The sequence below is a fragment of the Gallus gallus genome, chromosome 4 (assembly GCF_016699485.2).
Source record: "Gallus gallus isolate bGalGal1 chromosome 4, bGalGal1.mat.broiler.GRCg7b, whole genome shotgun sequence".
NCBI lineage: Eukaryota > Metazoa > Chordata > Aves > Galliformes > Phasianidae > Gallus > Gallus gallus.
In genome coordinates this window covers 87,891,949-87,904,497 of record NC_052535.1, presented here as the reverse complement: position 1 = coordinate 87,904,497, position 12,549 = coordinate 87,891,949, and the positions used below count along the sequence as shown (strand labels likewise).

The 12,549-nt window shown below is 42.5% G+C and overlaps 1 long non-coding RNA gene across 2 annotated transcripts in view; it reads right to left on the bottom strand.

The window, feature by feature from the left end:
* Window positions 1–12,549, bottom strand: part of LOC101749155 — a 128,480-nt gene that overhangs the window by 13,437 nt on the left and 102,494 nt on the right. The window contains exon 2 of one of the 2 annotated variants that reach the window (XR_006939229.1): window positions 1,020–1,197. This is a non-coding gene — a long non-coding RNA (uncharacterized LOC101749155). Of the gene's footprint in view, window positions 1–1,019; window positions 1,349–12,549 lie in introns of those variants that run through there. The other variant, XR_210686.5, reaches the window with a different exon arrangement.

Genomic DNA, 12,549 nt, shown 5'->3' with positions numbered 1-12,549 from the left:
TTTTTTAGTGGTAGATAACATGGTCTTGTGGGGATGGTCTCTTAGTTGATGGATTTCATCCTGATGCAGAACTTCAAATGTTCCTGGGCATTATTTGGTGTAGTCTGACTATTTTCAGATTAAAAATACTGAGCAAATAGACTGAAAAGTAGAACATGCATCTCATATGTCAGTTTGTCTCCTCCTCTCCAACCTGCCACTGCAGGTAGTTTCTTCCTCACTTAAGGAAGTTTCCTGCACTTGGAGGTGAGCAGAGGCAAGACTATTTGTCCTCACAACCTTGCACAAAGTAGGAATTGAGGTGTTGATGAATGGTCTCTCTACACTTGACAGCTTCCTTCCCTACTTGCTGAAAATGAGCAGTTGTTGCAGCCTGGGTTTTGGCCGTTGGCATCATTAGCAAGAGCACCTTCATCTCCTTCTTCCTCTGTGCTTCAGGTGGGTTTGAGTGTGTGGCATGTCAGTCAGCTCAGTGCAATAGTCAGAATCTGCCTTGATGCCTCTGCAAAGACTGAGCCCACGAGGCTCAGCTTCAAAAGAGCTCAGCCACTGCTGACACCATTACAGACAAGGTTCAGTGCTGCAACTTGCCTCATTTCTCCTGCAGCCTTCTCTTCCCCTTTTTACCTTGAAATGCTGTGTAAATTCAAGCTGCCTGGATCTCTTGGGTACCCAAGGAAGGGAGGGAAGGTCTGCTATGTGATTGTAACACCTTGGTTGCCACAATTCTTGTGTCTTCTTGCATTTGGTAGATGTAGGCATGGGCATAGACCCCAAGTCTACATGAGTGAAAGTAAATTAAGGGGATATGATAGTGGAAAGAAAACAACTGTCTCAGCAGAAAAATGTCTAATGAGTAGATGAGTGAGAAAACCGCTTCTACACAAAAGGGGATGACATTTCAGTTACAAGTTAAAGACAGAATAGTAAAACATGAGAGCAAGAAGGAAACACAAGTCAGACAACACTTATCCTATGAAAATAAGCACAAGCTGTAAATAGGATTGAAAAATACTCACCAGTGAAAGAGATCCAAACTCCATCTCTACATTTTTATGCTGGGAAGTTTTACAAACAGCAAGGAAAAAAATGGAGTGCATGGCGTTTGTCACAGAATGTCACAGTGGGTGAAAACCAGGGCTTGTCCATCAAGAGTGGCAGGAGAGCAGCTAGCTATCCTCCAGGGATTGTGGTGGTCTAGGAGGAAGAAATACACCAACCCCTGAAATATCCTGGCTAAGTGCAGGTATTGGAATTTACTGATGTACAAAGAGACTCTTTCAGAATTTCCCTGTTGCAGAAGTCCTCGCTCTATTTTTCATTTGCAGGTATCTCTATGTTTTCTGCTGAGTGGCGGATCCCTGAATAGCACACTTAAGCTTGCTGACAATAGCTCTGGTTTCCTAATTACTTTTCATGGGCTTGGAAGCAGTCCACAATCCACACTTCCCTTTGGGATTTGCAGACAACAGCCTGAAGGCAACTGATAAGTTTATTAACGTATCTGCTGTTACTTAGAAGACAGGAGTTCCTGTTAATAGCCTAATGATATGGCGTATGTGGTTAGGGGGAGGAAACTGCCCCTCATTCTACTTTTGAATAAAATCTGAAGGACTCTGATGCTGTTTGCGTGCCTCCATGGAGGATGGGGAATTGCCACATGAGCATCCTTGGTTGCTACTGTGGCCAAACAGAATGGGTGTTCAAGAAACATAGAGATGCAGCACTGAGGGACATGGTCAGTGGGCATGGGGGGGATGGGTTGGGGTTGGACTTGGTGGTCTTAGTGGTCTGCTCCAACCTTAATCACCCTGGGCTGGTGGCAGAGCAAGCATGCAAATGTTTACCCTAAGCACATAGACAAGTGGTATATTACGGGATTTTGCAGTATTTAATCACAAGAGACAATATCATGTTTAGCTTAACCTCTACCTGACAGCAGAGAAAGGACTTCCTCTGTTGACTTTTGAACCAATTCCAGTAATTTGTGTTTTATTAAGCAAGTAGTTAGAGAGTGAGATTTCAGGAGAAAAGAGACTGTTCGCCACAGTGCTTCAAAATGTGCCCTTAAATTCCACTGTTACAAAAAACCTTACACTGTTAAAAATCTTACACTGTTAAAAAAACCTAACACTGTTACCAAACCTTACTTCTCATTTAAAAGTTCTCATTTTAACTCCAGAACCTAATTATCTTCAGAGGGTTAAAGCATAGGGTCAGTATCTTCCCTGCTAATGTAAGAACATACTGAATGTTCTCAGTTTGATCTTCATTTAGACTAAGAATTACTTTCAGATTCAGGTGATGAATTACTCAGACTCTGCACCAAAGTGAGTAATTTACTCCATCACAAAGGAACTCTTGATTTTTCTCCTTCACTTTTTGTACCTTATGGCCTAAATCAGCACTAATGTCAGGGGGTCAAAGTTGCTGGCCACACACACAGAGGAAGAGAGTTTGCAGCTGTCCCTGATTCTGCTTCCTGGGTCTGATTCTCCACTGCTTTGCATCTGGACCCCATCCCGATCTCATTTACATCACTGCAAAACATCTGACATTCTGCTGCTCTTTGGCCCAGCATTATCCACTTTTCTGGTACAAGCATGAATGACTACAGATGGTACATCAAGGAACTGAGAACCGTGAGTTTGGCTCATAGGATTTCAGTGGTTGGAGCCTCTGTTGGAAAGGTCTTCTGCTGATCTCTGTCATTTCAAAACAATATATATACTGGGGGAGCTCTGCTCCAATTAAGTTTCATAACATAATTTAATAACAGAAAGGTACAGGGGGCTGTGGTTGAAGGGAGGTCAGATTAGCCAGTCATAAACAAAAAGCCTTATTTCCTTGGGCTGTGGTTTGTGCAGGAGTTAACATCTTTCCCCAGCCTCAGCTATTACCAGATGGTTTAATGAGAAAGAAATGTTCTGGACTATAAGCCAGAAAAATGTTTTGTTTGTTTGTTTGTTTGTGTCAATACTTCCTTTTTTTTAGCTGACCTAATAAAAGCCATTGCCAACACTTAGTCACCTTGCCTTTTCCATACCCCGTGGCTGTTGCTGGCACTTCTGTCACTACTTTGCCAGATGTACCACTGCCCCCATCCTATGGCAGACCTCCAAGCAGTGCCTGGCGTGAAGAATCTCACAGCCTGGACGTTTCAGGTGAATATGAGAAGGAAAAACAACTGCCTGTCTTTGCAGCACTTTTTCAGACTTCGCTCATCAAGAAGCCTTTTGCCCAAGAAGCAGTATGCAGTTTCTTCTTTCATCTTACTCCTATTGCACAGATTGAAAGTGCGAGCCATTGTCTAACATGGAAATGGATGCTGGAAAATGTGTTGCTGGTAGCAATTTTTCTGGGGGAGGAGATCAGCTCTCTGCCAGCCATATATTCTATTATTCAGTCTCACAGGCTTGATTTTTGTGAAGCTTTCAGCCAAATGCTCACCTGATCATCACCTACTATCACTGCAAGGCTTTCAGGAGATTTCACCTACCGTTTAGACTATGAAAAAAAATTCTGGAAAAAACACCTCTTTGCCTCCCAACTTTTAAGCCACCCCTTTTGAAAAGCAGTAGAGCTGCCTGGAGTCTCCTAGAAGCCAACGTGGGTGTATTTCGGAAGACATGCAGAAATGGATTTTCAATTAAATATCTTGCAGTGTCATTATTCCTCAGCCCTCTTCATTTTCCTCTAAATAGTTACCACATCTATGTGCAATGGGACTGACAGCTGTGGGGAGAGGAAGGTTTGGTTCAGAATGAGTAAATCTCAGCCTTGTTTTCCAACAGCATCCAGAGTGCTAAGGACTCTGTCTATGAACTAAAACCTTCCTCTGTTGTTTTAGAATAAATTTATATTTGTAAGATTTCTGAAAGAAAAGGAAAACCAGCCTTGTACCAGTGAGCCAAGAGCACAAGTCCTTGATTTTCAAGGCAGATGACACAGTGGGAAGCATTGATGAAGCACCGATGATTTCACATCTGTTTGCAGCAAACGTCCCAGAGTTCAATAATGTAACCAATAGCAAAAAAAGAAAAAAAAATACCAAACAGAAAAAACAAAAAACAAAAAACAGTGAAACCCTTCTGCAGTCACCGGCAGACACACAGTGAATCAGTTTTAAAACTGTTTTGGCCATTCTCAGTGTCCTCCCACAGGTTGAGGGGGAAATGCGCACTTTCTTGTATATTTCAGAAGAAATACGTAGTGATTCCCAGAACAAAGCCAGGGTTATGTTTTCTGGGGTCATTTTTTGGCTGTACCTGGGATGAAATATCGCAACAGGCAACCTTTCCCCAACCCTTGTTTCTGCTTGCTGGAATACACATTCTTTCCCAAGGATATCAACAGCCTGATGTTTCCAATTTCCAGCAAAGAACTTAATCACCCCAGCAATCTGAATTTGGCTTGTGTCTTTTGAGCTCTGAGCACTACATTTAAAGGAAGATTTTAGTTTTCAAACTAAAGAGTTAGTGTTTGTGCTAAAACTTTCCCCTTCCCTCCCCTCCCCTTCCCTCCCCTTCCCTCCCCTTCCCTCCCCTCCCTCCCCTTCCCTTCCCTTCCCTTCCCTTCCCTTCCCTTCCCTTCCCTTCCCTTCCCTTCCCTTCCCTTCCCTTCCCTTCCCTTCCCTTCCCTTCCCTTCCCTTCCCTTCCCTTCCCTTCCCTTCCCTTCCCTTCCCTTCCCTTCCCTTCCCTTCCCTTCCCTTCCCTTCCCTTCCCTTCCCTTCCCGTTCCCAATCCTCCCCATTCTTTTTCCTGTTTTATTGGTTTTGTTGCTCTCTGACTGATACATTCTCTCTGCTTACACAAAATACTAATGAAGAATTATCTCAGAAGCTGGATATTGTCTGAGGATGCTTGTTTATGAGACAGTGCAGTCTTTGAGCTATCCTCAATCAAAACAGTTTGGTTTACATAATAGTGAATAATTCTACTTTTTTGGCTTCCAAACTCTCCTGTTTCCAACAGAACTGCTCTGATTCTTTCCATGGGCCATCTTACCATTCATTGAGTTTTTCACATTCAGACAAAATCTCCCATGAGTCACCTTACAATCAAAACCCATAAAATCTTTTTTTGGTAGGGGGAGGCAAAGATGCAAAGTGATATTTTGGAAAGCAAATCATTACTGTTGCCTGGAGAAGATAATGCAAACCTTGAGCTCATTTGCGAAGTATTCCAAAATAAAATAAGAATAATTTCCTATTAAAATTTGCCACTTTTTTATGATCATGAGAAATTGGTTCAACTGATGTTCGAAGTTAAGCTTGTAGACAACCTGGCATTTCCCTAACAGTGCTTGCAATCTGAAGAAATGTCACTCCTGCCTGTTGAAAGACATTTTTCATCTGCTGCTTCCAGTTTCCTGAGCCAGAAGGAAAGACTCACAGGCTGATTTCTGCTGCAATTCTATCCTAAAACCAGAGTGGAAATGACCCTTTCTCATCTGAGTGGAAGTCTGAAATGGCAACTGCCATTCTTCATGCAAAGAAAGCGTTGTCATTGCTTGCTTCAATTTCCATCTGAAATGTTTTCCTGGTCACCACTTCCACTTGTTCAGATGATTATATCCCACGACTGTGTAAATAAAAAATTTTGCGCATTTTCAGATGAAAAAAAAATCACATAAAAACAAATTAGCTATTAAATCCTGAAGTCATCTGGAATTAAAGGAAAAAGCTAGACAAACCTTGATACCAGCAATGTTATTCCATGGGGATGAAGAATAGTTCTGATTTCCCCTCCATCCTTATAGCGCTAGTCTGAAAATTCACATTAGACTGTGTGGACAATGAAAATGAGAGGGACATGAAGATCAGCCTTCAATGGAGTCAAGCCCTTGCCTAGGAATGCTTACTCTCCCATCTGGCCCAGACATCCTAAGATCCCATCTCCCATCATCCCAGGATCCTAAGAGCTACAGTCAGGCCAACAACTGGAGAAGAGGAGAGGGAGCTGGCTAGCAGAGCTGCTCCTATGGAAAGGATGTAGTCCACGAAGATGGAGTGACACCCAACAAGCCATTAGGTGGAATAGGTCCAATGCCTTGTGAATCAGTGCTGAGGAAACATTTCCATTTCCTCGAGAAATAAGTGCTATTAAGGCTGAAGGGATGACATGAAGCATTAATCTATTGTCTCTGGTTGCCCAGAGTGGTGGTGGATGCCCCATCCCTGGCGACACACAGTGGTGTGTCAGGTCAGGCTAGACTGGGTTCTGAGCACCTGATGGAGCTGTGGGTGACCCTGTTCATTGCAGGAGAATTGGACTAGATGACGTTTAAGCATCCCTTCCAAGTCAAACAATTCTATGATTCTGTGACAAGTCATCTGGTGAGGGATTTTTGCTTTTGTGGTGGTTGCAGATAGAGCAATGGGGATTATTACACTCTTCAAAAAGACAGAGGAATGGAGTGTACACTGGGTGGTATCTCCAGCACAGATAGCACTTTTTTGGCTATCTCCAGAGCATGGAGATTTACGGCAAAGATGCAAAGCAATGTGAATTCTGTTGAAGGCGTGTTAGTGCCTGAATATTCACTACTTCTTCTGGTCAAACTATACGAGACATGGGGGTGGGTGAGAATACAAGCTGCCACAATCCATCTGTGCCCAACAGCAGTGCATACTCTGTGACGAATGAGAAACTTTCATGCAGAACTTTCCACCTGCTTCTCTGTTTTTATAGCCTATTCACAACACAGTTTGCTTCTGATACAAAATGTTGGGGAAAAAAAGCTGGATTTTCTGCCTTGGTATATGAATTACCTACAGGTATCCTTAGAAATACTTCTATTTTTGATTTTTTTTCACTTATACCCACAAGCACTCCATGCCAGCATAATCTGTCAATTGTCCCCATCACAGTTTTATTTTACTGTTAATTTATTTACCCTTTGCACTGTGAACTTATGCTGTTAGGTAGAAAACTTTCTGAGAATGACAGCCTAGCTTCTTTGCTGTGTGTTCCTTGAACTGTCCTTGTCCTCAGACAGAGTTATGGGGTTCCCCAAATATGACCATCAAAATCAGACCCACATCCCATCCACGGAGTTATCACTAATACATTGCCCCATCCTTGAAAACAGTAAAGGTCATGCTGGATGGGGTTCTGAGCACTCTCATTAAGCTGTAGGTGTCCCTGTTCATTGCAGAGGAGTTGGACCAGATGGCCTTTAAAGGTCCCTTCCAAACGATTCTATGATTCTATGATGTCCACACATAATATGTATGCACTGCACAGAGATGTTAAATGCCTGAGATATCAAAAGGTAAAGGAAAGAAGACAAGTACCACTGCTTGCATTTGGTTGGTGTGGACTGAAAGGAAGAGAAGCAAACTATGTATGTTTAGTTGATGGCTGAGTCTGTAACTGAGTCTGGTCTCAGCAATTCAGCTTGATGTCAGAATGAACTGTCTTTTTTAGTGTGTACTGAGAATAGCATAAACTCTTATACATCCTATTTCTTTGTCTCCAGTAACAGACCAACCAAAGACCAGACATAGTCTATGGCTGACCAAACGGTCTAATTTTCAGTATTTCTTGACACAGCTTCATCCTCCGCCAACTAATATTCTTCCACTTAATAATGGGGCACAGCGAAAATCTGATCTATTATTTGAGCAGTGGGTTCTCAGATTGCCTTATTTTACTTATTATAAAGGGTGAAATACCAAAGGCTTTGCAAAGGTCTTCTGCTTACTTAACTACTCTGACGTGATTTTGCAGAAAGCTGAGCTGCACATAGCTTAGCATTTCAGAAAAGACCAACAATCCCAGGAAGATAATGACCTGCAGCAGTACGAGCTGCTATTGTCCTGGAGGCTGGTAAACCCTTTTTACTTTTCTTCTTTTCCACTTTGAAGATTATATTTGAAAACCTCTAAGGAAGTTCCTATATTTGCTGCAGAAAATGAGAACCTAAAGCTCAATCCTGATCTATCAAGGTTAGGAGGCGGGAATTAATTTCTTAAGCAAGAAAATACAGTGTTGATATTATTAAGAGTTTTCCATATGACATTCCTCACCACATGGCCTATCATGCAGATTTATGATGATTAAGTAGACCACGCACGAAAAGCAAAATGTAAAATTGTCAGTTTAATGGTGTCTGACCGTTTCACGTTCTTTCTTAAAGGGAGGAAATTCCTTCAAGTGGAATGTTCAGCAAGTGCACCCAAAATAGGACCTTTATTCCTTCCTTGCCAGTCTTGGCTTCAAGCTTCAGACTCCTCCCAGGCATATTTCATGTAAGGCTCCAGGCAGTCTCGTCCCAGTCACTGGGCACTTGGTTGCTTGTTTGGGTTGCCTAACCCAATCTTGTTTGGAAAGACAACAGGTAGACAGACATGTCGAGGACTGCAGCCCAGAGTCCCTTCCAAAATCCAAGAGAGTCATTTCCTAAGCCAGTGCGTGATCTAGTGACATTAATGAATAGCATAATGTTGCGTTACATAGGGTGAAATGAAAACTACTTTTATTTAGGCAATGGTACCAAGAGATTTGCTCATGGGATGATTGAAAGTCCTGAGCATGAGTCACTAAGGTCTCACACAGTCCTTTGCATAATGACTACATAACCAGAACCACAGGCCCATTTGTGCTGAAATAGTTACGCCAATGTCAGCTTATCAAGCATAACTTTTCTGTGACTGTGCTTGTGAAGACATCTTTGCTGGACACAAGTTCCACCAGCCTTCTCAGAGGCTAAATTTCTTTTCTCTGAGGCCATAGGAAAGCTTTGCAGTTCAGGAGGGATGGAAGTATTAGGTGCAAAAAAGAAGTGCAGAGCTGTTGAAGAACTCCAAAACCTGTGAAAAGGACAGAAGTGGAGTACTTCTAAAAAAATATTATTGTAGCGTCTACATCTACAGCTAGCATCTATAGCTAGAAACCTGGTTGAGCTGTAGCTGTCCACATTCATTGCATGGGAGTTGAACTAGATGGCCTTTAAAAGTCCCTTCCAACTCAAAAGATTATATGATTCTACAGTCTCCAGATATGGAGAGTATCATTTCAAGCTTTAACACTTGTACCTCTTTTATTGTGAGGCTAGACTGAGATCAACAGAAGAATAAAAACAACTGTGCCAGGTTCAGGAGTTCTCATTACTAACATCCATCAGCAAGACAGCTGCTCACTGAAGTAGTACTACTGAGGCCCAGAGAGCTCTGAATTCAAAACCAACCCCGAAGAAGGTCAGATGCAATTGATAAAGAGAAGGGCCAAGTGGAAAAGGATAAATGTGGCACTGAGGGAAATGGTTTAGTGGGCACTGTGGTGATGAGTTAGTTGATGGTTGCATCTGATGACCTTAGTGGTCTTTTCCAACCTTAATGATTCCATGATTCTGTGATGCTATGGCTGATCAGTTCTATCTCCATACTTGTCCTGTAAAAGAAGGATCTCTGTTGTCAAACATGGGGCTGTATCTGTATAATACTACTGCACAAAGCAGGTTATGAGAAAATGAACTCAGTTTGACCTATGGGAATGAGAACTGGGGGAAGCTGCATAACTGCACTACTAATATGTACCCGCAAAGCCCAGTGTGGATTTAAACCTTGAAGAGAGACTTGAAAGGTCTTACAGCCTGCTGGATTTTACAGGTGTAACAAGGAATAAATCTTTGGGTGGAATAATACAAAGAAGAGGGGGTAAAGAACAAATGCTCTAAAGTGTCCTAGCACTACCTTAGAGCAATAAAATGGGATATAGTCTTGGATAAGGACGTATGGCAAATGCAAAAGTGGATTATCAAAAAAGGACACAATTAACTGTACCCACGTGGCTTGTCCACACTGACACAAATCAGATGTAGGAGTGCAGCAAAGACCTTTGTTTCTTCTGTTTTCTACCTGCTCTCAGATTATGGATATTAAGACTCCAGTCTCTACTGGGATTGAACAAGTGTACTCTCTTGTCCCCTGTGAACAAACCTTATTTCTCCATACGAAAGTAGAGGACATCATTTGGAAACTTCCATCTTGTATTTTCTTTGTTGGTCATTGCTATGTGATTTGTCTCCAGAGAGCAGCCCAAACATCCTAATGGCAGACGAGATGTGAGCTATTAACAAAAATGTGTCTAGGGATTTTAATGTTCCATGGGACATTTGCTTGTGAACATCTGCCTGTTTGTGCAATCTGGCTTCTTGCAGCACAAAATCTGTTTCCGAAGGAAACATTTCAATGAACCCTGGGGCTAGCATGCCTCTGGCATGGGTGGGTTTTCTGTCCCCAGAGCAGGGGGAGGGATGGGAAAGGGAGGCGACAGGGAAACTAGCTCTGACCTTCTCATCATTTCAGGGTAGAATTTTAGCAGAGGGTTTCCCTTGGGCTTCATCTGCACCATCCCTGCCTCTCTGCATCGACAGTGATGTAAACAAAAATGGTTCTAAAACGAGAAAACTTGCAGCTACATCCTCCAAGTGAACATGTTAGTGAGGTCACCCTGCAGGTTGCTATGGGCAGAAGGCAAACCAATTTGACAAAGTCATAACTAAAAGAGGACTTGGAGACCCCATCCAGATAGTTTTCATTGATCAGCTGAGGTAGGGACTCGCTGGAGAAGAGCTTTGCAAGCTCCCTACCATCTCCTGCTGTCCTGGCAGTAAGTTTGTGACCTTTCTGGATAGCTCTGGACTTGTCCCACCACTCAGCTGCTCAGCAGTCCTGCTTTCCTGGCTAAGAAATCCTGCTCATTGCAGTCCTTGGTATCATCTACTCATGATACCAAATCTTGTGAATGAAAGATTTATCTGGTTTTATGAAAGCTGGAGTGACACACACCATCATCAAGAATTTCACATTCTGCCATAAGGCTTTTTAAGTGCCTTCAACCATTCATTGCTGAATCTTCCCTGAATTGCACAGGGTCATTTTTCTCATTTCATAGACCCTGTGCCAAGGTGAGGCTACATGAGGGTGTTCATCTCCCTTAACTCTTTAGAAATCTAAAATGAGATGTTCTGCACTGCACCACTCACTGTGACCTCGCATTAATTAGAGTGAAAGAAAAGAAACTGGTGCCTCCAGCGTAAAATTCAGTTGTCAGATCTTTGTTAACTCAGTTTAGGAGGACATGGATCACCTTTTACCACATCAGTATAGTTTTTTTATGGACGCTAAAGAGACCCAAGGGGGACTAGCTTTTTAATGCAATGATTCTCACCTAGACTCATCTGCTGAGTCTAGAACAGACCTACATGGCCCCAAATCTTCACCCTTGTTTTCCTTTACTACTCACATACACTTAGCATTGTGCTCAGGGATTTATGCAGAGATGGTCATTTAGAATTTATTGCCAGCTGATTGAAGTTGATGTCTGTCCTTTATTTTGTTAGCAGAGGCTAAATTGAATGCAGTACTGCAAATTTGGAGAAAAAGGATTTGTGCAGTTTCAAGTGCTATGTCAACCTGCAGCAAACAGCAGCTATTTCAAAAGAAAGCACCTGCTATTACGTGGCTGAGCAGCTATGTTCTCTGTCAGTGCAATATTCTCTGCTTTGGTTTCTTTACTGGGGTTACTCTGCTCGTTTAAGAAAATGCTTCCCTGTGCTTAGGTTTGCTTTGATATCTGACACTGTCTTTCATATTAGATTCTCTGGGCATCTAAATCAAAATTTAGTAACCGCTGGCTTACAGAAAATCCTCACTTGGTTCACTCCAGAGGAGCATGGATCTATTTACTGTGGGAAGAGAAATGGGGAACATGTTTCCCTTTTAATGCTTTCTGTTTTCTGACTGGTGGGATGTGATTGCCTGACAGATGCAGACATGGAAGATCTTTCTCTTCTTCCCAGATCAGTATAAGGTGTATCTATGCCCATGTTGGGGTCCCCTGAAAGGCTAAGTCATTCCTGTGACCTTAAAAGTGCCTTCTTGTAAGATACGAGCCCAGAGCATGAAGAGCTCTTTGCAGAAGACCCAGGCAGGTAGGTGAAATGATGATCTGATGAAATGAGATTTGTCTGGTTTGGTCATAAAATCACAGCCAGTTCCTAAAAAGCCTTACTTTTTACAACCTGCCTCCAGCTGCTGATCGCCCTTCCTCTTGAAGTTGTTCACCAGATCCTTCTCCTCCACCCACTTGGACTTCACACCAGAGGACTTTACCTCCCTCTGCATCCCTACTTGGCCAGGGACTTGTCCATATGCTGTACCTCTTTGCTCCCTGCCTTGTCCCTTAACCCTGGATCATATGACACTGAAGAGACAATCTAACTGTTGACATAGGCATCTTCCATCATCCTCCCAGTTAGAACAACTCAACAGTTAGACTCGATGGAGTTAGAGCTGAGGAGTCAGACTTGATGATCCTTGTGGGCTCTTTCCAACTTGGAATATTCTATGATTCTAAGAGAATAGAGAGTGTATGAAGACACAAAGACCACACAGCTAAATGGGCAATGCTTGCATGATCCTAAGACAACAAATCATGCCAAAATTTATCAAAGCAACATTTGCTCCTCCTTAATATTTACCACTTGCTCCATCTCCATCTAACCACAGCCTATTGGGAATCATTGTAAAGAGAAGTCTG